The 24,868-nt window shown below is 46.1% G+C and overlaps 1 long non-coding RNA gene across 1 annotated transcript in view; it reads right to left on the bottom strand.

The window, feature by feature from the left end:
* LOC140647021 (uncharacterized) overlaps nt 1-24,868 on the bottom strand; it is a 37,223-nt gene that overhangs the window by 1,331 nt on the left and 11,024 nt on the right. The gene's annotated exons all lie outside the window — the stretch shown is intronic.

Below are 24,868 nucleotides of genomic sequence, written 5' to 3'. Positions count from 1 at the left end.
CTTGAGGGGCTGCGTGTGAACCCAGCGCCAAGGGCGAACAGTCACCACAGTACCAGAGGGAGCAAAGCTCCCAGTCCTGCCCTCCTCCCTTGTTCTGAAAGGCTTTGTAGTATTGCTGCCCTTTCTGTGGCTTCCTTCCCCTAACCCTGTCTCTGTGACTAGCCTAGGCACTTGATGCTGGATGTTGAGTCCACACTTGAGCACAAAGCAATGACCTCCAATGCTCATCTCTCAGCCTCGTGTGCAAATCAAAATGGCAATTTTGAGTGCAGGAGAAGGAGACTGAGGAGCATCTTAAGGACACTCTAATCCAGGGGGAGCAATGCGTGTTAGCCATGACTTCCACCTCTTCAGATTCATCCTTTCCATTACATGAGCATACTGCTCCAGCATGGGACTCTGGTTCAGCCACGTACGGAGTAAGTTTTGTGTTTTGTGTCAAGCGGGAGCCCGTTGGCCCTCCCAATGCTTCTGTTCTCTGCCGTGGTTTGCCAGCCCTTCATCCAGGGGACTTTCCCCTCCAAGGGGCTCTGAGCCCTGCTGCACTGGAGCTGCTTGCTGCTGCCTGCCCTCTGAGCCTCGGGTTTATACGCTTCGTAAATTAGCTAATGCGACCTCATCACCTCCAGTTTTCAGAACCCTTCGGGACTGCTCTACCATGTGCACTGCATCTTGGTCTTAAAAGTGGCCGTTTAAGACCAGGCCATCCTCCTTGAAAAGCGGCCAGAGTCCATACTGTAATGCCTGCCAGCATTCCCAAAATCCGCTGCTTATTCTTCCACCCAGACCTCATTTTTATTTTCTCTTCCGTTTTAAAACTTTGTGAAACTTAAAAATAGCTCCCTGCAAGTTCAGAGAAAAACCCCAAAACAAAAAAATAGTGCAACAACAAATCAGATAAGATGAAAACAGAAAGGGAAAGGGGGGAGGACATGCCACAAATTATATCACTGTCAACATGGAAATGCTTAAAGAATGCATATTGAGAAACAACAGGAATTAAGAGGCCACAGCTGTGTGATGAGAAGTGATAAGAAACTGCCATCCTTTAATAAGGCATCCTAGGAGACACGCTTCAAACGCCCCTTTTCCCCAGGCCTCCCTAATGTCCAAACAAACAGTACCGGCAAAAAAGAGTCATCATAATAAAAAAGAAACCCAGGCCTCATTTACTCTTGTTGTTCTGGATTAAACCAGAGTTGAGCTGAATCAATGAGCAAATAAAATACATATGGGCAAAGCTTCTGCAACCATCAAGGGGGAAAGGAGGAAGAAAATAAAAGGGAGGGGGTGGGGTGGTAAATAACCGTATTAACTCTGCAATTGTTACTAGTCTGTCAACAAACATACTTTAGGGATTTTGTTGTTAAGCCAGGGGGATATATAGTGGTGGTAGAGGATTTCAACCTTTCACGTTTATTTAAAGCTGTCCACACACTTTGACTAAAAATGCATACAAAAAACTCTCCACAGGTTTCTTTCATGTTGCAGGAGTCTTAGGTAAATATCTCTTTTAGCAGCCATTTGTTTGCTTGAAATTTTTTTTCTTGAGGCTGCTTTTTTTTGGCTGCTGTGCAAACTTTTCACATAAAAGACAGAGAAAAGCACTTTCACTCCTGCTGGCTTTTAAACGTACTGTTCTTTTAGTTATTTATTTATTTTAAGCGTTGTGCTGAGGACCCTAGCACTTTGCAGACCAGTCTAAATGCAAATATGTATCTCAGCTCTACAGCCTGTTCTTTCAATTATGCCTTGGTCTGATCTCTTCTGAATTGTCTGTCATGTTGCCAACTTTAACCGTGAGTTGGGAAATAGTTCATGGCCTAATTAAAACCCCAGCTTCTGGGCTTTTGGGACTGCGTGCTATTTAGTTTCCCTTTAGAGAAAGGATGCCTGCACAGCTATAGGGAAAAGCTTGAAAGTGCCACCTGAATGCATCCAAGAGGCCGGAAAGCCAGAACGTAAGTAAAAAGAATCTCAAATTCTTTATAATATTTAAAATAAGAGCAACACCACTGAAGATTTGTGAAATGCCAGGGTTGGTAAGAACGAGTTTGCATAACGCCCTAGAGGTTTAATGTGTTGACTGAAATCAAACAATTAACAATAAGAAATTATAATAAAACGTACAAGCAATAGGAAATAAATATTTGGCAAAGGACCAAAATTGCAAACATACTAACACGCGTTGAATTTTGCATTTTAAAATTAAAATTGTGTGAATTACTCTGAATGCTGTAAAAAAAGAAAAATGAAGCTTTGAAAATACTATAATCTAGAGTGAAGCTCTTGAATTGGATAAGTGACTCATAAGCGCAGGCTGATTTTCACAGGTAACCGGTTCTGTCCGTGACAGCAACAAAGTGCGTTACACTGGAAAACTGAGCCATGTAGTTAGGTGTCTCAGTACAGACTCCGGTACCAACATTAGCCACTTGTTATAAACAAACAAACAAAAGTCTTTTGGTGGAAGTTAACTTCCTGCCCCAGTCACACAAGCTGTGCTGAGGTTATGAAGGCAAATATTTATCATTTGATAAAGGGTTATGATCTGCTGACCTTGGAATTATTCTTGATGGCAAGTGAAGCAGAGTTCTTAAAAGCTGTTGTTACAAGCTGGGAGCCAAACTGGTCAAAAGTTTCATGTGTAATTTATGTCAGGTTGCTTTGGGGTTTTTTTACTTTACTTTTTTGTTCTCCAGAGAGCCGTGCTCTGGTGGTTGGTAGGAACTACAGATCGTCTTGCAGGATCTACTCATCAGCTACAGCTTCAGATGTCCCTGCGCTGAGCACCTGGGATGGTCATGGGGAAGGGTGGCGAAAGGGATGTCCCGCAAATTTCTCGCCTTGTGGACAGGACAAGGGGAGAAAGAGAGCAAAAGATCAGAGCTGTGCATAATAGACAACCAGACAGGCAATCATGATGCTACTTGTTTGCTCCTACTATGTGTCCATTACTATACCCCTGAACTGGGGACTTGAGCTTTATTATACAAATACTGGCTGCATCTAGTGTAGTCACAGAGTTTGCAAACACCTGTACAGGACCGAGTCATTTTTTAAACCCTGGCTGCAGAATGCTGGGACAGAGGTTTAGCATGCACTTTACAAAATGCTTTTCTTTTTATCTTGAGAATAATATTTACTGGCTCCAGTCCTTTTCTGCTCCTTTTCCTTGGGTGCTTGAGAAAGGCTTGTAGGAGCTCCCCTGACACCCTGCCCTCTACTCCTTCGTGCTCCATACAGGCTCTGCCCTAAAGCCCTGTTGCTCCTTTTCTCCCTTCCTTGGCAGCTTTATCACCTCTGTCTCCTAACTGATGACAATATTTCTCCCTACAAAGAGGTTTAATTTAGGCCTAAGTTAGGAAGTCCCAATTTTTCTGGGTACTGCTCAAACAAGTGTTTTCTAGTCCTTTGTTCTTAATTCTTTTCTCACTTACTCATTCCCAGTCTTTAAATGTCTTCTGCTATATTTCCCCCTTAAGCTGCAAATTCCCAGCTTATTGGATTGCAGATATGTGCTTTTAAATCAGCTGTCCTAGTCTGGCACTGCAGTCTTTTCCCTGATAGGCTCCAGTTATTTTAGAAGCCACCCTTGTATGAGTAGTTTAAATTATTCCTTTGGCTGACCGTGGCTTTGGGTCTCTCTCCTCAGTATTTCACATTCAAAGTCTGAGCCAGACAACCAGCTTCTCATTTGGTAAAAAAAAAAAAAGGGGGGGGGGGAGGAGGGGGACAACTCTGCCCTTAGGGTGGGAGTGTGCCATGTTTTACAATGTGAGTCCCCTATGTGCCCTATCAGACATGCGAAAGTGATCAAATTAAAAAAGAGAGAAGGTCTGAGAACTGAGTCTCAAATAAAGACAGCTGCTCTGCTGCTTTTGGGAGGTTATTCTCCTCGTTACTCACATGTACGGCATGCACGAAAATATTTCTCAACCTCAGAAGTTTCATGTATTTGCTCTAAGAATGCGGTCATCATCTTCCTGGGTACACGCTTCCAGTTTTCCAGGAAGAAAACCAATAGGAAACAGAACAAGTGATCATATCTGATAAACTGTGAATAACCACCCGACAGCTGCTGTAATGAACAATCTGGGGGTGTCAAAACTCTTCAGTCCCTGCCGAAAGATGATCAGTGGGTTCATAGGAACGGGGCTCTACCAGCAAAGAGCTGAGCATTTGTCCTTCATCGGGCAAAGCTCACTCATGACTAATCTTAGACATACAAGTGAACCCAGAAAAGTCAATGTTATTTTTAAGATTTGCTTTGTCCACCTCTTCACTTTTCTGCTTTACATACCCTGGAGGATATGGTGCACTGTGTCTGAACAGCATCTAATGCTTTAACCACAACTAGCTGCTAAACAATAAAAATAAACTCAGATCCTTATGCTTGCTCACACTAGATACACGCATGCCAAGATTTTTTCAAAGTGACTAATACTTTGAAGAACCTCCGGTTTCTAATTTTTGTTAACCTGAGCCACCTCTCACCTGTCCCCTCCCCATACCTTGTGGTGTCCATCCCTAGCTCCCTTAGAAGCTCCCATCTTCTCAGCACTTGGGGATTATCATAGTCCACTGGTGTACAGTTCTGTTGCCCCTTCTTCTCAATATATATGGACTGCTGGTGATGATCCTTAAAAGTTTTAGTGCCATGAGGTACTAGAATTTGGATAAAGACAGAGGGGAATGAATCAGAGCAATTTTTCTGGACAACAAGACCAATACAGAAGGACTTGGAGGGGGTGGATGGGAGGAGATGTGCAAAGAGTGCATCAGAGGCCAACAGCTTTCTCTGCTGAGGAAATACTGACCGCACCAAAGGATTTTGCCAAACCGGTATCTGAGCTGGGGGTGCCTGGGACGGGTGCCTTCTCCTGCCTACATCTTCCTTGGCGGCAGGAGCTATTAGTGGTGTTGCAATGACAACAGGGAGGCCCAGCTGCAGCCCAGCAAACACGCTCCTGTGCAAGTACTCTGTCCAAACCAAATTTCTGCTCTGGACTCAAAGTTTTAATTCATGTCAAGATTCAACAGGTGGATAAAATGAACAAATGAGAGTGCTCAAAGGAGCGATAGGAGGGGATGTGAAAGATGTCTATCAAAAGCAAGCGTTTCGTCCCTCAGCATCTGCTGCAAACATTAATTATGTGTTCCTTTAACTCCTCTTCTTGAGTTTTATTTATTAGAAAACAATGCTGTACTCCAGGCTGCCTGGTTGCCTCTCCACAGTTTGGTCCTGGTCAGGGAGGAGATTTTGCCTACCCAAGCAAAGTATTTCCCTTATTCTGAGGCCAGGAGATCTTCCCCTGTGATACAGAAACAGCAAAATGAGCAGGACCAATAGCAGACTGCTTAGTTTAGGACACGTTTCAGGCAATTTACCTACTCCAGGGCCCAGCCGTATCTTGGGAAGGGGGTAAATTCTTTCCCCTGACCATGATCATGGGGAAGGAGGGAGTGAACCAGAGTGAGAGCATGCCAAGGCTTTTCCTCAGCTGCTGCAGGGGCTGGTTTCATGCCCCCTCACCCGAGGGCTGCTGCTGGAGTCTGTACGTCCACAACCCAGACTCCTGCCAGCGAAACACCGGCACCAAGTGACCCCTTGGAGGATTCAGCCGTGTTCCCCATCTTCCTCTCCCAACACCTGCTGGATGCTCCCTCCTTCCTGTGAGCATGTCGCATCTTGATTACAAAGTCCTCCAGGAGGGACATCTCCATATTGATCAAGTTAAATCTGAATTTAAGTCACAGCACACTGCCAGTCGTCATAGGTCCCAGCAAGTCCCCTGGGCTGCTGTCCTGTATTTACCCACCTGCCATCTGGTGTGATCGCTAACCGAAGGCTCACTGAAACAGAGGAGGAGCACTGAAATGTCTGAAGGAGGACATTTTTCAGCTTCCAGACTCCACCATGGCCTCTGCAAGTCCCTAACCACCCACGACATTTCTGACATGTCCACATCGTCAACCTGATCTCCAACCAACCTGATCTCCTTCTATGACAAGGTGACCCGCCTAGTGGATGAGGGAAAGGCTGTGGATGTTGTCTACCTAGACTTCAGTAAAGCCTTTGACACGGTTTCCCACAGCGTTCTCCTGGAGAAACTGGCTGCTCATGGCTTGGACGGGCGTACTCTTCGCTGGGTAAAGAACTGGCTGGAAGGCCGGGCCCAAAGAGTGGTGGTGAATGGAGTTTACTCCAGTTGGCGGCCGGTCACAAGTGGTGTTCCCCAGGGCTCTGTGTTGGGGCCAGTTCTGTTTAATATCTTTATCAATGGTCTGGATGAAGGGATCGAGTGCACCCTCAGTAAGTTTGCAGATGACACCAAGTTGTGCGGGAGTGTTGATCTGCTTGAGGGTAGGAAGGCTCTGCAGAGGGATCTGGACAGGCTGGATCGATGGGCTGGGGGCAATTGTATGAGGTTCAACAAGGCCAAGTGCAAGGTCCTGCACTTGGACCACAGCAACCCCATGCAACGCTGCAGGCTTGGGAAAGAGTGGCTGGAAAGCTGCCTGGTGGAAAAGGACCTGGGGGTGTTGGTTGACAGCCGGCTGAATATGAGCCAGCAGTGTGCCCAGGTGGCCAAGAAAGCCAACAGCATCCTGGCTTGTATCAGAAATAGTGTGGCCAGCAGGAGTAGGGAGGTGCCCCTGTACTCGGCACTGGTGAGGCCGCACCTCGAATACTGTGTTCAGTTTTGGGCCCCTCACTACAAGAGAGACATTGAGGTGCTGGAGCGTGTCCAGAGAAGGGCAGGGAAGCTGGTGAAGGGTCTGGAGCACAAGTCTTGTGAGGAGCGGCTGAGGGAACTGGGGTTGTTTAGCCTGGAGAAAAGGAGGCTGAGGGGAGACCTTATTGCTCTCTACAACTACCTGAAAGGAGGTTGTAGAGAGGTGGGGGTCGGTCTCTTCTCCCAGGTAACAAGTGATAGGACAAGAGGAAATGGCCTCAAGTTGCACCAGGGGAGGTTTAGACTGGATATTAGGAAATTTTACTTCACTAAAAGGGTTGTCAAGCATTGGAACAGGCTGCCCAGGGAAGTGGTTGAGTCGCCATCCCTGGAAGTATTTAAAACATGTTTGGATGAGGTGCTTAGGGACATGGTGTAGTGGTGGTCTTGGTAGTGTTAGGTTTGCGGTTGGACTTGATGATCTTAAAGGTCTTTTCCAACCTATACGATTCTGTGATTGTCACTGGTGGCCACACCAAAAGGCCCTGAGCCTGTTACACTTCTTATAGCAGGAGTGCAACTGATCACACAGGCAGGTCCTCTTCGCTGCCGAGACATGAGCAGCACTGATTCATTTTAGGCACAGCTTTTCTGGATGATTGGCAAGTTGCAGAAGCAACCTACTTTGAAAAATCAATGCTCTTAGCCCAAAGAGGGCTAGCAGCTAGGTTTTTGGTTTGCAGCCTTCAACACAATATAAAGCAAGAGGTCTGCTGGAAAAGTCCCCCCTTTCTTTTGGGCAAGTCTGAGCCATGCAGATTTAGTTGCTGGAGCCTTGTGCGCTCTCCTTATTAACCCTGGTATTGTTAAACCCGAGCCAGGCACTAGAAACAGCTCCTGAGCACTTCTGCAAAGCGCGGCTGGATTAGAAATGCATTGTTCACAGCCTCATTGCACGGACCTGTGTCTGCATGAGGCAGCGCTCGTGTGATTTAAAGAATCGGGGAGTTAGCAGAGAAGGGACCTTGAATTTATGGCTGCTTCCCAGAACTTTCCTAGTTAGCTGGCAGGGGCCGTGGTTCCCATGCATCGCCGCTCTGCCCCTCTCTGGGTCAAGCACATCCTTTGCAGGGCTCACACCTCTCCCCACTCCAAGGGGGCAGCTCCCTGGAGCAATGCCCTGGGACCCTGACAGGCCCTCACGTTTTCTCCCCCGGTTCTTTTGTTGGCTTTGCACGGCGGCGGGCGGCCGCACTTGCTGCGTGACTTTCTGCATGCCGGGGGATACTTCAGATGACATGATGGACATTCCCCCTTTGAACCCAGCCCAAGCCCATGCCAGAAAGGCCCATGATAGATTCCCCATGCCATCCTGCAAAACAGGCTGAAATATAGCACCTTTTAACCAAAGCCCAGGGTAAACAATACAGCCTGTACTCCAGTTCATAAACAGTCCTCGTTATTACAAAGGGCATTTCAAACGCGGTGTGCTACAGCTTGACCTTAAAAGCTATAGACAATCTAGCGGAGCACAGACGGTTTCATAAAGTACAATCACTTCCTGCAATTCTTGGGGCAGTGCAGCCGGAGCCATGCAAATCCTGTTTTCCCTGCATTGTTTCCTGCATGTGAATATCATCAGTCTAGCGGTGCTCGTAACCATGGCACTCGTTAAACAGGAGCGGGGAGACTTCTGATAAAGCCATCCAGGACTCCAAGGATTTGCACGGGGCCAGCAACCTTGGCCGGGCAAGGCGGAGGTGCCAGCCATCGCTTCAAAGGATCAAACAAGCAACACACACAAAAAAAGAAGTGTTTTAAGAATAGTCACTGGGTAAACGTGCTGTCAGACCCATGTTTAGGCCAGTAAAGATGATGGGAGCACAGGGAGCCCCCGACCCCGCAGTGGAAGTGCTGTTTGTCTTTTGGGAAAGCCTTTGTCCCTGCCCGAGGGTCCACGCATTCATGAGAGCCCAGAGGTGCCAGGCTCACTACAGCATCTGCGCAACACGAGAGCGGATCTGCGGGAGGATCACACCTCTCTCCCCACTGCTCTCTGCCTTGGTGGCCTCTCCCTTTCCTTGCCGATAGGAAAAGAAAAAACATTGGACAGACATACTGCCTCAAACTGACAACGTAACTAAAGGTAGATCCTTTGCAGTATGACCAGTTCATGCTCTGGATGAGATTTTTATTGACTCTCTGATTATTTAATGATATTAATAATGAGCCCTGGGGGTATCAGGTTTCCAGACAACACAAAGATGGTACCTGCCCAGCGTATTCAGGACTGCCAAACCTTCTGAGCATTAAATTTTTACAGAGAAGTCCATGTAAGTAAGTACATGCAATTACACGTTTGAAGAACAAAAAAATATAATGGGCTGACCATTGGGCATCTGGCCATCATCAGATGTCTCAATGCTTTGCAGTCTTTACTGGATTTGGGATCTAAAGCATCAGCAATACCCTGTTTAATACTGGGAGGTACCTGGGTCAAGAAGATGTTGGAGGTGTTATCGCTCCATAAAAGGTTTAATTTACAGACTCCTGCACCCCATAATGAAATCAACAGCGCCAAGCCTGACCTCAACATACAAGGCAGCACGCACAGACCATGAATCAGGCCGAGGTTACTGCAAATCTCAAGGCAAATAAAGACTTGGTGATGAGGAAATTTTACGTGAGTAATTAATTGAATAGGGCAGGACATAGTTCATCATGCTCTTAGAATACTATAGTAAAAATTGTATTTCCAAGAAAGAAGGGTATTTGTCTGTGGTAGGAGTGCATACTTTAGTCCTGGTGCCACTGAGTAGGCAGGAATGGAATGCAAGCTTTAAAATGTAAGGCAAGGGGGATGACAATGGTCACAAAATGGTTGCGTTCATGAAAAGAGTAAAAAAACCCAAAATAAACACCAACTTCTGAAATGCAAACGTCAACAGCATCACAGAAATGGTAAGTCAGGTCTTGCAGGAAGAAATTCTGGAGGGAAGAAGTGCAGAAAAGTTACTATACAAGCCTATATTTGGACAACCACAAAGCAGTCTGAGTCACAGAGGAGAAAAGGAAGTATAGCTGAAGAGCAATAGGACAGCACCGGCAGCTTGTGGAAGATTGCCATGTCAATGAAATTAATGTAGAAGTGGAAGTGCAGACTTGTATTGATGAATTAACATAGAGGAATAGCACAAGCATGTCAATGCAAAATGAATAGCAACTAGCAAGGGGTATAAAAGGCTTCCCAGATGTCCAGAAGCAACTGGACAACACAGAAAACCTGTTAGTTATTGGATAAAGAAGAGAAATAAGGGCTGAAACAGAGAAGGCTGTTCAAGCCGTTGTAAAAAAGTTAACTGTGAAATTGATTTAGCAGGTGATAAGTATAAAGGCCAAGACAAAAAAAAGAATTGCCCAAACAGTTTTTAGATAAGATAAATGCTTTCAAGTTCATGAGGCCTGATGAAACTCACACTAGTGTAATTAAGGAACTAATCAAAGCAGACTGGGCTATTAGCTATTATCTGCAAGAATTCAAGGTTTAAAGAGGATTTCCCAGAGGGGTGGAAAATGGCAGAGAGAGGACCTGCCTTTATAGAGAGGAAAAAGGAGGAGCCAGGGAATTCAAAACTAATCTGCCTAACTTTGATAAATGGAAAGATAACAGAATGAATAATTAAATAACCAAGTTATAATCCCAAGAGAACAATGTGTTGACAAATATCAGCTAGTGCAGGTTGGGGTTTTTTTGGTTTTAAGAACAAGGCATGTCAGACCAATTCTTTTACTGGGTAAGTAGCCCATTAATTAAGAAAGAAGCAGGATGCCATTCTCCTACACAATATTCTGAGAAGCAGAATAGGAAAATATGATCTTGGTGAAGTCACATTCATTTGAATGTGCCATGGAGTGAAAAACTGCACTTGGAGACCAGTTATCTGTCATTCATTGTCAGAGCAGAATGACATTTAAGAAAGTCCTTTGTGCATTTATCCTAGTCTCTGCTCTATTCACCTTATTCATTAGAGGCAGGGACTGACAGTGAGCTCAGCACCTACAGCACTAGCTATAAAGCTTGTGAATGATCCCAAGTGGGGAGGGGCTTAAAATCAGCAGCATGAAATCCAGCAAAGATGAGGCATTTTTGAATGCACAAATAAAGTAGATTGAATAAGCAGAAAAGTGACAGCACACCAAGAAGTGATCTTGGGGTTACAGAGGACCAGAAACTCGATGTGCATACGGAAAAGAGGATGAATTTTTTTTTTCAAGCTGTATCAATAGGAGGGCTGGATGTGAAACACGAGGTGATCAGCTTGCTCTGTGTGACACTGGTGGGGCATCAGCTTGGTTCCCCCCTTGAGATGAGGTCAGTGCACTAGTGAGTTCAGAAGAGGGCAATGGGACGGATATGTGATGCGAAAAACACCTTATTCAAGCAAATGTTGAAGAAACTGTCTTTGTTCAGTACAGAAACAGGAGCAGGGGGAGAACAAGAGAGAAGGAGAGATGCTATCAGTCTTGCAGCATGCAAGAAGGGTGTTGCACAAAGAACAGAGCTTAGTTGTTCTCTGCGTTAAGGAGAATTTTGTTTATTTTGCACAAAGAAGAACGGCGCTAGTTGCCTGGAAAAAAAACAAAACCCCCAAAACTTTCTCATTGGAAGGATAGTTCAGCAGTGGGAACAAGCTACCAGAGGAGGTTGTACAAACCCTGTCATTGGAGGACGGTTAGCGAAACAGCTGTCAGGGTTGCTCTAGGTCATCTCTTGAGGTCCTTTCCAGCCCTGCTTTTGTATGATCTTGCAGAGTAATTAAGCCTCTGTTTAACATTATGCACGTAAGTGACTTGCAAAATAGGCAGTGTTCCGAGTTGAGCGCGTGCTTAATTGCTTTGCTGGTCTGAGGCCCAAGGTATTTCTGGTAGGTGTTAATTTATTCCAAAGATTCTTGCTAGCAACTATTCCCCTATTCACATTGACACCTGCAAAAAAATAAAAGCAGTATTCTTCTGTTTCCAAGCTGCTGCATTCCTTTCAAACCATTCCTCTGATAATACTAAGGAAATAAAAGATTCTCTGTTTGAAACCTTCTTTACTGAACCAAATTATTTCCTCATGCACTGTAGATACAAGAGAAACATGAGGTCACTGAAACAGTGAGATGAACCATATCAATAAAGTATTAGGGATGCAAAATAAACACATGAACATATTTATAATTCATTCAAAAGTGTATATAATGCATACAGATATCACACACACACTAATATATTCCCCTAAGCCTCTTGTCTTAGGGGGACCTAAGCAGCGGGACCATTACATTTAGTTCCTAGTATATCTCTGGATTTAACCTCACTACGCCTTGTCTCTGTAGCAGCCAGTGCGTGGTGGCCTCCATCAACACAAACAGTAAAACAGTTCACAAAGGAGGACTCAAACGTCTTTGAGGAGCTGAGACATACTGAGATTTAATTGACTTTCCCAAAGCTAGATAACCTCTTCCACCACACATGGGACCGAACCCCATCAGCACACAGCTGGTGACTGCATGGGGAGGTTGGGGATGCTGAGTACAGTTCAAGTACCAACAAATCCTCGTCTCCCTATTGCTGTTTTTTTTTTATGTGTGTGTAATGCAGTGTTGTCCAGGAGTATCGGTCATGGTTCAGGTCTTCCCACTCTGTGCTAGGTGTGCAAACATACAACAAAGGAAGGAGCCCTGCCTAAAGCTTTCCAAACTGAGTGCAAGATGAAATACCACAGGTGGATGAAAGGAAGGCAGGGAGGAACAAAAGGAAACTGTGAGTCAGGTTGTGCTATTATCTGAGAAATGCTGGCGCTTACAGAGGTGAATTTTAGCCCTTAAGAGACTGCTTGTGGAATGGGATGAGAAATGGTAATCTTTGTCTTAAGGTTTAGGGGGGGAAGGGGTGGGAAATTGCTGAGAGAAGCTCCCATGCCTGGAAAGTCAAGCAATGAGGTGCTTATGTTGCCAGCAAGAAGCCTTGCTTCAACCCCTTGCTGCAAAGCTGGCAGTGACGGGACTTGAACCTGGAGCCACAACAGAGCACTAGATTGAGCTGGGTCTGGCTGGGCTGGGACACCCCTGAAAAAAAACAATGAACAGGGTGGAGATGGTGGATTGGGGCCAAGGAGGTGTTCAGTTCAGCCATGCTCATTACTGCTAAGCTTTTTCCAGACCCAGATCTATCAGAGGATCCTGCCCTTCATTTTTTTGTCTGGAGATGACGGTGGATGCCACCAGCCCCTCTCTGGGCTAGGCTGTCTCCTGGGTTCTCCCTCTTCCACTGGAAAATTGGTGAAAGGGGAGGGAAAGATTCATGGTAAAGAGGGTTCCCTTTCCAACTGCAAGCTGGCTCCTGTGCAAGATTTGGTGGCCACGAGTGGGGGACTCTTTGCTTTCTTTCCTTGATACAACCAAAAATTACCAGTTTTCTTGAGACCATTTTAACAGCAACACTAAAATATTGGTTTTGAGTTTACTTTCTATAAAACTTCAAACTGAATTTAAAAGATACTTGGGTTTTCCTGGCTTCCTGCAGATATGCTGAAATACAAGATTTTTTTTTTAGCAGTTACCCTTTCACTATGAACTTTCAGATAGGCTGCTTCACTAACGGGATTTCTCTTTGTGAAGCTGCAGTGCTTTAAATCTGATACAGTGAAAGTCCCATCATTAATCTTTAAAACTGCAGAGCATATGAATTACTATTTACTTAAAATACACATTTCTGTCAAGCCATTCATTTTTCATTTCAGAGATACTTACGTTTTGCAGCTTTCCTACTGACATGTAAATTGGTATTTTCCCAGCAGTTCCCCTCTGAACACAATTTCTCATTCACCATTCAGTCAGGCAGTTTCAGTTTGTAAGGTCTAAACCTTTAATTGTTTCACTGATGAAAATTCCAGTAACATGCAATTAAATCTCTGACACATATTAGTTATTATTTCCTTATCAGTAATGTTGACTATTTATTCTAGAGTAAATACACTGCCAGAGCACCCGGACTGCAATACGCAAGCTCGTTGGAGGTTGTCTTGTAGACCACTTGCTAAGTGACACGCTTTCGCACCTGAGCTTTCCCACCTTGCTCCAGAACAACAATCTATGGCTAAGAACAAGGAGGAAATCTCTGCTCCTGCCTGATCTAGCAATGGGCATCTGTCCTGGAGGAGCAATGCCCCAAACCTCTGGGCACAGTTCCCCTGCCTGGCTGGGAGGACCCCCTTCCGCTGGCTGCTGGGATACTCTCACCCTTCCCATCTCACGTGTGGAACATAGGACATCTGAGCTGGAAAGGGGACAGCGTGCCTTTGGCCAGACTGCATTAGAGCCTGTTCACTGTGTCACAAGAGAAGCTGGCTATTTACTGCAAGAGTTCATAACACATTTTAAAATAAACTGAATTCACAGTCTGGAGGTCTTCACATTTTCCTACAGTGAACACGTGGCTGGTTTCCAGCTAGTGAGCACCGGCAGCTGCCCTATGGATATGGTACCTGTGTCAGAGGCTCTTTTCTCAGCAGCCCCACTCTGAGTGAGGACCAGCAGGTCTGCTTGCTCTGGGCTCTTCCCTGAGGCCACCAGCCTAGTGTCAGATTTCTCCCAGAAAGCCCCACCAAAACCCTGGGAAAAACCTTAAAATTATCACCCTGATGAACCCTCCTTTCCCATACTACAGGGGGCCAGAAAATCCCCAAGATGCCAAGTGCAAGCTCTTGGCCAATTTCAGTCGTGCCAGTGAACGGCGTTTGCCAGTCCTGTCAGTGGAGAGGCATGGATTGCGTGCCATGGCTCTGCAGATGGGTCTCAGGACTCAGCTCGCCCTGACCCATGCAGCCTGGAACGCAGACACAAGTGGACCAAAGCTGGACACAGATATGAGGCAACGCCATGAATCCACTTCTTTATGCCTAAAGATCGAGAGGGCAGGAAGTGGTAAGGTTGAGATAGCCCATCTGGTCCCATAAACCAAAACGCTTCGGCAGGGCACTGAAGTGAGCTGCTGGCAACACCGGGGGCTTTCTCCCAAAGGGAGAGCCCTTCTGTGCTTGCCCATGGAGGCAGGGCAGGAGCTGCAGGGCGGCGGGAGCCTGCTCTCCCACTTCCAGCCACCACTTCCCTCCTAGCTGCCCAATCCAGCTGAGCATGATGCCATTTCTCTCACACACACCCCCCTTCTTCTCAGTAAATCATCTTTCTGTCCCCTCTTTCCTCTTTTTCCCTCAGAACACCAGTTTTCCATAAAGGTAAGGGCATTTGCTTGGAGCTCATTACTAATCCACTGCAGGATTAGCAGAAATTTAACATTCAAAGGCACAACACTGCTCACAGTGAAGCTGAACACCAAAATGTTCTTAGTATACGCCTGATTATTTTTTCCCTCTATTGGAAAAAGATAAGCAATTCCAAGAGCATCAGATCTACTGTGATCCACAGTGGAGAACACGCAAAAAGAGTGCTATAATTGGAGATGGCAGGGAAGATTAAAAAAAGGGAGGGGGTGTTCCCTTGGAAAAGGCAGTAGATTAAAACTGAAGCTTTCCTTAGAGACCTATTGTTTTTTGCTCGCTTTTCGATGAGGAATACAGAAAACATTTTTTTTTCTTGGGTGCAGAAAAGGACCTCTGGCCTAGGGAGGCACACCCCAGGATGGTGAGTGGGCTGGTGGTAGGAATGCTCTTCCTCTTCCAGATTACAGACCACTTCTCAAATGAATAGCCACAAGTCTGAGCTGTTGGCTATTGTGCAGTGTATATTTTTTTTTCTTCTTTCTTCCCCCATATTATTATTATTTTTATTTTATTTTTGGCAAAAACAATTGGGAGAGTCTTGGTTTCATTGCACTTTGACACAAGTGTCAACACCTTGAAATATTTTGCAAAATGGAATTCTTGCTGCCCGCCCAGCCCTAAAATCAACGCCCCAAAGTTTCCTCAGACACCTTCCTTACCAGCAAGTCTGGAACTCCTTAGGCTAAACGATGAACTAAAATACACGTGCCTGCAAAGGAAAGTTGGCACATACCGCCTTAAAACCCAGTTTTGTGGGGAAGCAACACTTGAAGCCGGGAAGCGGTGAATCCCTGGTCCTAGAGGCCTCATCCTGGTCAGCTCCCCGAGAATTCAGCCCAGTAACTGTTTAAGTAAACAGCAACCCTGCACCACAGAGCATATGGGAGAGGTAACTGGGTAAGCGTGACAAGTGAGCGGCAGTGAGGACAGGGAAATCCCACACGCAGAGTTATAGAATCATGGAATCATTTAGGTTGGAAAAGACCTTTAAGATCACCAAGTCCACCCGTAAACCTAACACTACCGAGACCACCACTACACCATGTCCCTAAGCACCTCATCCAAATGTTTTTTAAATACTTCCAGGGATGGCGACTCAACCACTTCCCTGGGCAGCCTGTTCCAATGCTTGATAACCCTTTCGGTGAAGTAAAATTTCCTAATATCCAGTCTAAACCTCCCCTAGTGCAACTTGAGGCCATTTCCTCTCGTCCTATCACTTGTTACTTGGGAGAAGAGACTGACCCTCACCCCTCTATGACCTCCTTTCAGGTAGTTGTAGAGAGCAATAAGGTCTCCCCTCAGCCTCCTTTTCTCCAGGCTAAACAACCCCAGTTCCCTCAGCCGCTCCTCACAAGACTTGTGCTCCAGACCCTTCACCAGCTTCCTTGCCCTTCTCTGGACACACTCCAGCATCTCAATGTCTCTCTTGTAGTGAGGGGCCCAAAACTGAACACAGTATTCGAGGTGCGGCCTCACCAGTGCCGAGTACAGGGGGACAATCACTTCCCTACTCCTGCTGGCCACACTATTTTTGATACAAGCCAGGGTGCTATTGGCCTTCTTGGCCACCTGGGCACACTGCTGGCTCATATTCAGCCGGCTGTCAACCAACACCCCCAGATCCCTTTCCACCAGGCAGCTTTCCAGCCACTCTTCCCCAAGCCTGCAGCGTTGCATGGGGTTGCTGTGGTCCAAGTGCAGGACCTTGCACTTCGCCTTGTTGAACCCCATACAATTGTCCCCAGCCCATTGATCCAGCCTGTCCAGATCCCTCTGCAGAGCCTTCCTACCCTCAAGCAGATCAACACTCCCGCACAACTTGGTGTCATCTGCAAACTTACTGAGGGTGCACTCGATCCCTTCATCCAGACCATTGATAAAGATGTTAAACAGAACTGGCCCCAATACAGAGCCCTGGGGAACACCACTTGTGACTGGCCGCCAACTGGAGTAAACTCCGTTCACCACCACTCTTTGGGCCCGGCCATCCAGCCAGTTCTTTACCCAGCGAAGAGTACGCCCGTCCAAGCCATGAGCAGCCAGTTTCTCCAGGAGAATGCTGTGGGAAACCGTGTCAAAGGCTTTACTGAAGTCTAGGTAGACAACATCCACAGCCTTTCCCTCATCCACTAAGGTTAATAGTTGCTCTCCAGCAAGAGCCATGATGAGCTGCAACCCGCCTGTTTGCAGATACCAGCCTTCTGCCTTGCCTTCAGGAAACTTTTAGGGGAGAGGCACGGTTGTCTACATCAACAACTCTTCATCAAAAGCTGCATTTATTCAACTTTTTGGGTTCTGGACGCCTGAATGGGAGCCCTCTCCCCTGCCCCTTGCTGTGATGATGGGCTTTCATTCCTGGTATTGGGATGCAGCCCCCATCCAGTGAGGCTGATGGACACCCAGGGACACATGCGCTCTCATCTCAAGGATTCCTTTTATTGTTCTTCTCCCTTTTTTTTTTTGTTATTCTTGCCACATAAATGAGAAGTCCTTCAGACACAGCCTGCCGGAAAAGCCAAGACACATTCAAATGCTCTCTTTTCATTGTTCCCAGAAGATTAATGACACGTAGGCCAATGGGCCCATAGTCCTGTTCCCGTAACCTGCATGCCAAGAGGGAACAAATGAAAGCATGTAACTGGAATTTCCACTCAGCTTGTCTCAACAGCACACGAAAAGCTAGGACAAATCAAGTTACAGCTACAGAATACAACAAAGAAGTTCCCCTCTCCTTTCAAAACAAATAAACAAACAAACAAACAGGAGAATGGCCTGATTTAACTGGCGAAGTCAGGCAGTGCTAGTTGTATAACAACATCTGGGCTGTGCTTGCATTTGGCTGGAGGCTACCTTTTCATGCCTACACTAAGCTCCAGCCACCAGCGAGGATCCGGTGGACTTTGCATGTTTTTCAAACTAGGCAGCCTGCTGCTGGCTCTCTGTGGCCAGCTCCCACGGCTGCTCACAGCTCCCATAACCCAGCCACACAAGACTCCTGCCACGCCATTGCTGCTGAAAGTGGGTATCCATGTGTTTGTCCCAAATTCCTGCGTGGCAGCCAAAGCCAGCTGGCAGATTAATTGCCGTGCAGAGGCCTGTCACTCAGAGCCACGGGTGTCCCCCCGGGCAAGGTGGCTTCTTCATTCCAGGCTGCCAGCACAGGAGAAAGGCAGTCACTCACTTTGAAGGGTGTCAGCAGGTTGCATGCCTCAAAAAGCAAGCATTAAATAAATATGCAGGTCTGGGGGCAATGTTTTGTTGTCTGACTCTCTCTCCCAAAACTCTCACTGTGGTTGTTGAGTTACTGGTTTGGGGAGTTTGGAAAAAGAAAACAGGATTGAGGGAGCCCGGCGTAATGGCAAAGACATGGGGTAAAGCCAACAGACTAAGACGAAAGGCCAAACCCCAAAGAGCCTTGGAAATTAAGGAACGCAGGGTGCAGTCCCTGGAGTGAACCACGGAGCCAAAGTGCCCCTGGCAGTACAGCCGTGCTGATGCCAAAGCAGGAACCCGCCCTGGGGGGAGCTGAGAGACCCCACTAAGCCCCTGCTCCCTCCACCGCCACAACAGAGCTGGAACCAGAAATGAAGAAGCTAATTCCTAGCTGGAGCTGGCAGAAACTTATCACTTTTCTTCTAAAAGGGTAAAATTTGGAATGCTATTTCCTCATGCTTTCCGACTAGCCCATCTCATCTTTTTCCCTGTGAAGACGGCTTTGGGCATGCAATCCAGCCTCCAGCTGGGGAACAAAAACAACCCCACCACAGCTGAGCTCTGCTTCTGCCAAAGAGACTCGGGTAGTCCCCGTTATGAAAAGCAGTTGCTGGCATCTAAGGTGTGCCCCAGAAATCCTTCCTACATACTATTCCCAAACTTTGTAACTTGACCCAATACACCGAGAGCGATCTTTTCTGTTCATTTCTACATTAATGTACTCATCACTAGATCTGATGAGTGAAACGCCCCAATCTTGGGCATAGCTAATAATTCTCCCCCTCCAAAACTAACCAACCAGCCAGAGGTTCAGCATGCAGGAGAATGCAGTGATCTCCTGGTTCCATAAACTATCACTCTTTACCCTCTATTTACAGCAGTACAACAGCTATAAGTAAACCTAGTAATGCGTCATCAGCTTTGTCTGTATTCTAGTCTATTTTCTAATTGATTTTTTCTTTCTTTAAATAGAATTTTTCAGACTTGCCATCTACAACAAGCCTCTGCATTTCTTTTGTTTGTTTGTTTGTTTTTAAGCCTAAAAATCAAGCCTCAAGCCATCTACAACAAGCCTCAAGCCTAAATAAAAATCATACCTGTGATAAAGCTTGCTTTGGGTCACATAAAGAAGTGGTAGTTAAGAAGATCTACACTGGTAAATGGCTTTACTTACACTGCATTTGCTAAGTCTGAACTACAGACCCAGAGCTAAAGGAAATCACAGTTTGCCTACTTCCACTGTGTTTGCTTCTGGGGAAACTGAAGCAAAAAAGAAAAGCAATGCCTGTTTGTAGTGGCTGAGAGACATCTGTCAAAAGTCAAATATTTTCAGACATGGGTGCCCACAGGCAAATGTTATCTCGCAGATAACAACAGCTAAATGACTGCCCTGATTTTTCCAAGGTTGCAGCATCACCAACTGTTCCTGCAGCCAAGCAGTGTCCAATGCCTGAAAACATCAAACCCGCTATTTACATCCATGACCAAGCAGTGACATGGGAGGACCAACAGTCAGGGAACCCATTCTTAAAATATCGATTAGCATCATTGCCTGACCCCTACACCAACAGATCCTTTCTGGTTACCTATGTTTCCCTCCTTGTTATTGCCTGCGATAAGATCCCACTGATCAAACCAGGTGATGTTTCTCTTGCCATAGCTGCAATTGGCAGTCCTGGCTGTCAGAGCAGACTGTCTGTGCCCAGCAGCTGTGCCAGGTAGAACATAGCACGGGTTCACGCGTTGCAGATACCAAAGGATGGATTACTGCAGTGGTCCCTCTGCAATGGCTGCCTGACACAGATTTTCTATTTTTTTTTTTTTAAATGAGGAAGGCCTGTGTTTTAATAAAACATCCAGTCTGGATTTAGAAACTGCCAGCGAGGAGAAGGCGTTACGCAAGAAGATATCACAGGAGCTGTTTGTTCCAAAACACAGCGTGGGGAATACGCGCCCACCTCCATGTGTGTGGGATGCACGCACACACACCACACACAACAAGAAAACAAGCCATAGCTCTTAATCGCTTTGGTACGCATGAAGTCTAAGCGAGTGGGCTAGCAAAACAGAGACAGATGGCAGCAAATACATAACTGGCTATTTTAAGACATTATTGTGCTTCAGCCACTGCTGATTTCTTAATCTCTCCACCACACGCCCCTTAAATGGCAGCATTTCCAGCCCTCTGCTTTCCCACAGCTCAGGGATCCCCACCGAGTGACAGTGACGGGTCAGAGGGGGCTCTCGCAGCTCATCCAAGGATGATTCGCCCTCGGGAGGTACCCGAGCCACCATGGTCTCTGTGCTGCAACGCCAGCTGCCCGCTGCGGCGAGCATCCACTGCAGGTGAGCAAATGCCACACGCATGTGTCGGCATCCCCACGTGTCATTTATCTCCGGAAAAAGCACTGAGTGTTACGCACTGGCACGTTAAAGTCTGCACTGGGATTTATTTAAATTTTTTCCCCCTTTTCTTTTTCCCTCCTGCAGGTCTGTGAGCATGTTCTGGTGGTTATTGTTCTTGGGGCCACGCAAGGGCAGTGCCCCAGAGGGGCCGGGCTGGAGCCCAGTGCGATCCACACCCACATTCCTCGCCAGTGGGAGACAGATGTCTCCTCGCAGCCTCTCTTTGCTCAACTTACTCTGTATTTCCATAGAAGGACAATGAGCGTCTACCTAGAGCGTAAGAAGCCTCCCGGACTGCAAACACTCTTACATATGCACCCAAAACGAGGGATTTGCAAAATACAGAAATTCCCTGCATGCTTCTCCTCTGAGGTTTTGTGAGGAATTTATTTTCTTGCTTTAAGCAACAGAGTCATTGTATGAGTAATATCGTCCCATGTATTTTTGTTGTCATTCATTTCTGCTTCCTATGATTTTCTTATCAGAGAAACTTCCAGAGTTCCAGAAAAGGATTTGCCGACAAAGCGCCTCTTTCACAGATGCATAGCCTCTCAAGTTCTTAAGTGAAAAAGCCACAATAGTTGCCATTTTCAGATGAAAATGAGATTCACTATGAGATGCTTAAGCATGTTCTAATTTTAAAAGATGCAAGCAGGCCTGCTGGCTTGAGGTACCAGTAAGACAAGTGCCTGTGTTAGAAGCACAAGTTTATCTCATTACAGGCTTAGCACATGTTCTTCACCAAAGATCAGCTGAGGGCAACGTAATGGTGGCTTTGTAGCTGCCTTGATGGTGTGAGGATAGGAGGCAGGCAAAGTTTACAGGCAGACTCAGTATCTTTCATTAGACCAACAGATACAGCGGGAGACAAAGCAAGCAAGCTTCGGGGCACACCAGGGTTGATACGCTTCTATGTTCTTACATTTTTCTCCGCTCTATCTGATGCTACTCACTTCTTTAAAGAGAGAAGTAGATGAGGACTTCACAGGTACAGATTAAAGTCTGAGAGCTGAAAGGGAGAGGAATACAGCTGTAGGAGCTTGCTGACCTCAGCTGGGTGCCTCTGAAGGCAACCTCCTCTCCCCTGGTACGTGTACAATTGACATCGTGTTGATAAAAAATTGGTTTATTTGTGCTTTTTGTTGTTGCTGGTATGAGCACAACTACCCAGGGAGGGAGACTTAGCTCACCTCACATGAGCCATCTCAGCGTTAGGCAGCTGGTGTGACCTGGTGTGTCTGGGCTCCCACTGCAGTCAGTGGAAAGGGATGAGCTCTTCTGAGGATGATTCAACCCATTTTATGACAGATATCAGACAAGAGGGATGAATCATCCTATAGACAGGCTTTTCTCTCTCTGCTGAGGATATAGGGACTCTGGATGACTAGACTTAGTCTTAAGCAGCTAAAATTAGATGAAGTAAATCATGCCCAAAGGGGATTTTTCTATGCTAGAAGCGCCGACATTACCCACCTAGCAAAATTAGTGAGGCAGCAACGTCTGTCAGTGTAAACCTGGCCCATGTCTTTGCAGTTCAGGAATTTGAAGTGTCATCTGCAAAACATCCAATTCCTCCTACAGACTCCCCTCCCTTTCCGGGACCTATTGTACCCACAATTGCCCTGCGCAGATTCACCACCCCAGAAACCTTTGCTGCCCATTCCCCATCTCCTTTGTCTCAACAACACGGGCCCAAACCCCTATGAAGAGAACAATCCTCATTTGCTATACATTTCCAATGGGAGCTAAGGCAACTCAGAACCTCAAGAGAACAGATGCTCAGATTTAACATCTTCAATGCATCAAAGATGAGGCTTAACATTTAACATGGAGGCTTAATATTTAAGTCTCTCCCATCAAATCAGGATGAGATGCCAGTAAGCCAGTACAGTTGCTCTTATAATGACCAGCACCAAAACTTGTTGGATGTGTATATGGGAGAAACACAAGGAATTGCCTCTGCAGTATATACCTATATGTAATACAATTACACTTCATCCCATTATAACATGAGATCAATAAAGATCTCATCCTAAACAGCCCTCCCCAAACCTACTTTTGTAGCATTACATAATAGAATTACAGGTATGCTCACCATCAGCATACATTCCCAGCCTTTTCCAAATCTTGATAAATTCCTAACCTGCAGTAATGAGTTTCACAGTTGAATTATATCATGGAGAGAAAAATAGTTCCTTTTCTCAGCTTTGAACTTGCTACCTTTTAGTTTTTTCCAGTGTCCTTGGATAGCAGCTAGGGCATGTTAGGAATTTTCCAGTGAAACAGACTGGAAAAGGGCAATTCAGAGTGAAAATGTTTTTGGGAAATGGGGTCTGTTTGACAATCTGATAAAGCACAAACAGGACTGGGTCCTGGAGGTGTTTCCTGCTGGGTTGCCTGACACAACGCTGGGGAGCTGAGGGCTGCAAGGATCCCTGCTCCAGGGCAGGTCATTGCTGGGCTGGCCACAGCTAGGAGACCAGAGGCCCCAGGAACCCTGGCTCCTCTGGATGTCTTGGAGCTTAGATCTCACTCCTCAAAGGATGTTTAAAATTTTTCTGAACAACGTGTTTCAGTTCTGAATTTTTTGTGGAATTGCCCTTTTGCAGGAAATTCGGAAAACATATTTCCCACCCCCTGACCAAAGACTGCAGCATTTCCTCCTTCCATTGCCACCCAAAACCAGCAACCCTTGACCCAGTGTCATGACATTCAATCCTTTTACTTTCTGATTTTAAGGAAATATTTGCCACCTTTTCAACCTCTTTCCTCCTCTGGGTTTGCAGACAGCCCTCAGTTTTCTTTGCTCTCCCGAGAAATTCCTCCAAATCTGCGGTGTCTATTCTGAGCAGCAATCAGCAGCAAAACTCTCTCTGCCTTTACTGGGGGGACAGGATCAGTATTTCCCACGTAAAGAGCCAGATAAATGCAAGATGATTGCCACCTGAATATTTGCACACCAATACCTGCCGCCAACGGGTGCGCAGGGAGCGCCTTGGTGTGTAACAATGTGCAGTATTTGGCAGTACTTCAAAATCTTGCTTCTTCCCTTTTGGTACGTCTCTGGCACGTAACTGCAACTCTGAAGAGCTTACTGAATGCCAAGTATGGGAAAAAATGACTCAGTAGGTTAGAAATGCAGACCCCTTCTCTTTGCAAGAAGGAGAATCTCAAGATCTCTCTTCCGTTCCCATCTGGGCTGAGAGAATGGACCTGAAGGCACATTTAGGGTTACTTCCCTTAAAGGTTCACTTTAGCCTAGTATGGGTCTATCGCTACAAAATTAAATTAAAAAAAAATTCCACACAGAACAAACAGAAAGGGCCAAAAGGTCTTCTAATGGACATTTTCCTTTGGTGTCCTTCTTCTGAAGCAGATTGAGGTTGCATTAACACATATCTCAGGGAAAAAAAAATAAATTCCCAAACGCTGACATCATGAGCAAACCAAAAAAGTAGCATGGCAAATTCATGCTTCTCATAACCTTCATTTTTTCATATTATTCTTTCTCATTCCACTGTAGGGAGTATAAACCAAAACAGAAATAGGTGCAGATGTGATTTTTTGTGTGTGTGTGAAACCGATACTAGTGAGCCTGCAGCCACCCTCTTAATATCATCTGCTGGGGTGCACAGTCCATGTCACCAGACTGGAGATGGATCGAGGTGAAAGGATTTTTTTAAAGGCAGCAGACGTACGAATAATGAAGTTGGTGCAAGGATGACGGACCTGCAAATAACAGACTTGAGCAGTTCAATGCAACTTAAGCATCCAAGACAATTGTTCCAGTTGCAGTTTGAAACTCTCAAAGCCTGGAAGATTTGAGAACCACAGCTGTGGCTGATGGCTCATCATTTTTCCATTTCATGGTACTTTGTGCAACCTGACCTCTGGCAAGTGTTGGGCTGGCGGTCTTCCCTCACAGCTGCATCTCTGTAAAACCGGGCAGAGGCACAGGAAGCTTATCGTGGTGTGCCATCGTAGCCAGCCACCACTGACAAGTGCACGAGCTTTACTTACTGCCTCCCTTGAACTATATATAGGCAGCCAGGCCTGGAAAAACACGAGCTGGGTCACCCACTCCAGTCGCCCACACCACAAAGATTATTTCCTTACTTTATTCTTGCTATTGTCTTATCCTATCTAGTCTCACCCACCCATGTTATTGCCTCTGCTACAGTTTGACAGTCTATTCCAGGCATACTCAGGGTTATGAATTCTTTTCCTTATGTCTAGCCTGATT

The sequence above is a fragment of the Ciconia boyciana genome, chromosome 2 (genome assembly GCF_034638445.1).
Source record: "Ciconia boyciana chromosome 2, ASM3463844v1, whole genome shotgun sequence".
Lineage (NCBI taxonomy): Eukaryota > Metazoa > Chordata > Aves > Ciconiiformes > Ciconiidae > Ciconia > Ciconia boyciana.
This window is presented reverse-complemented; position numbering and strand designations above follow the sequence as displayed.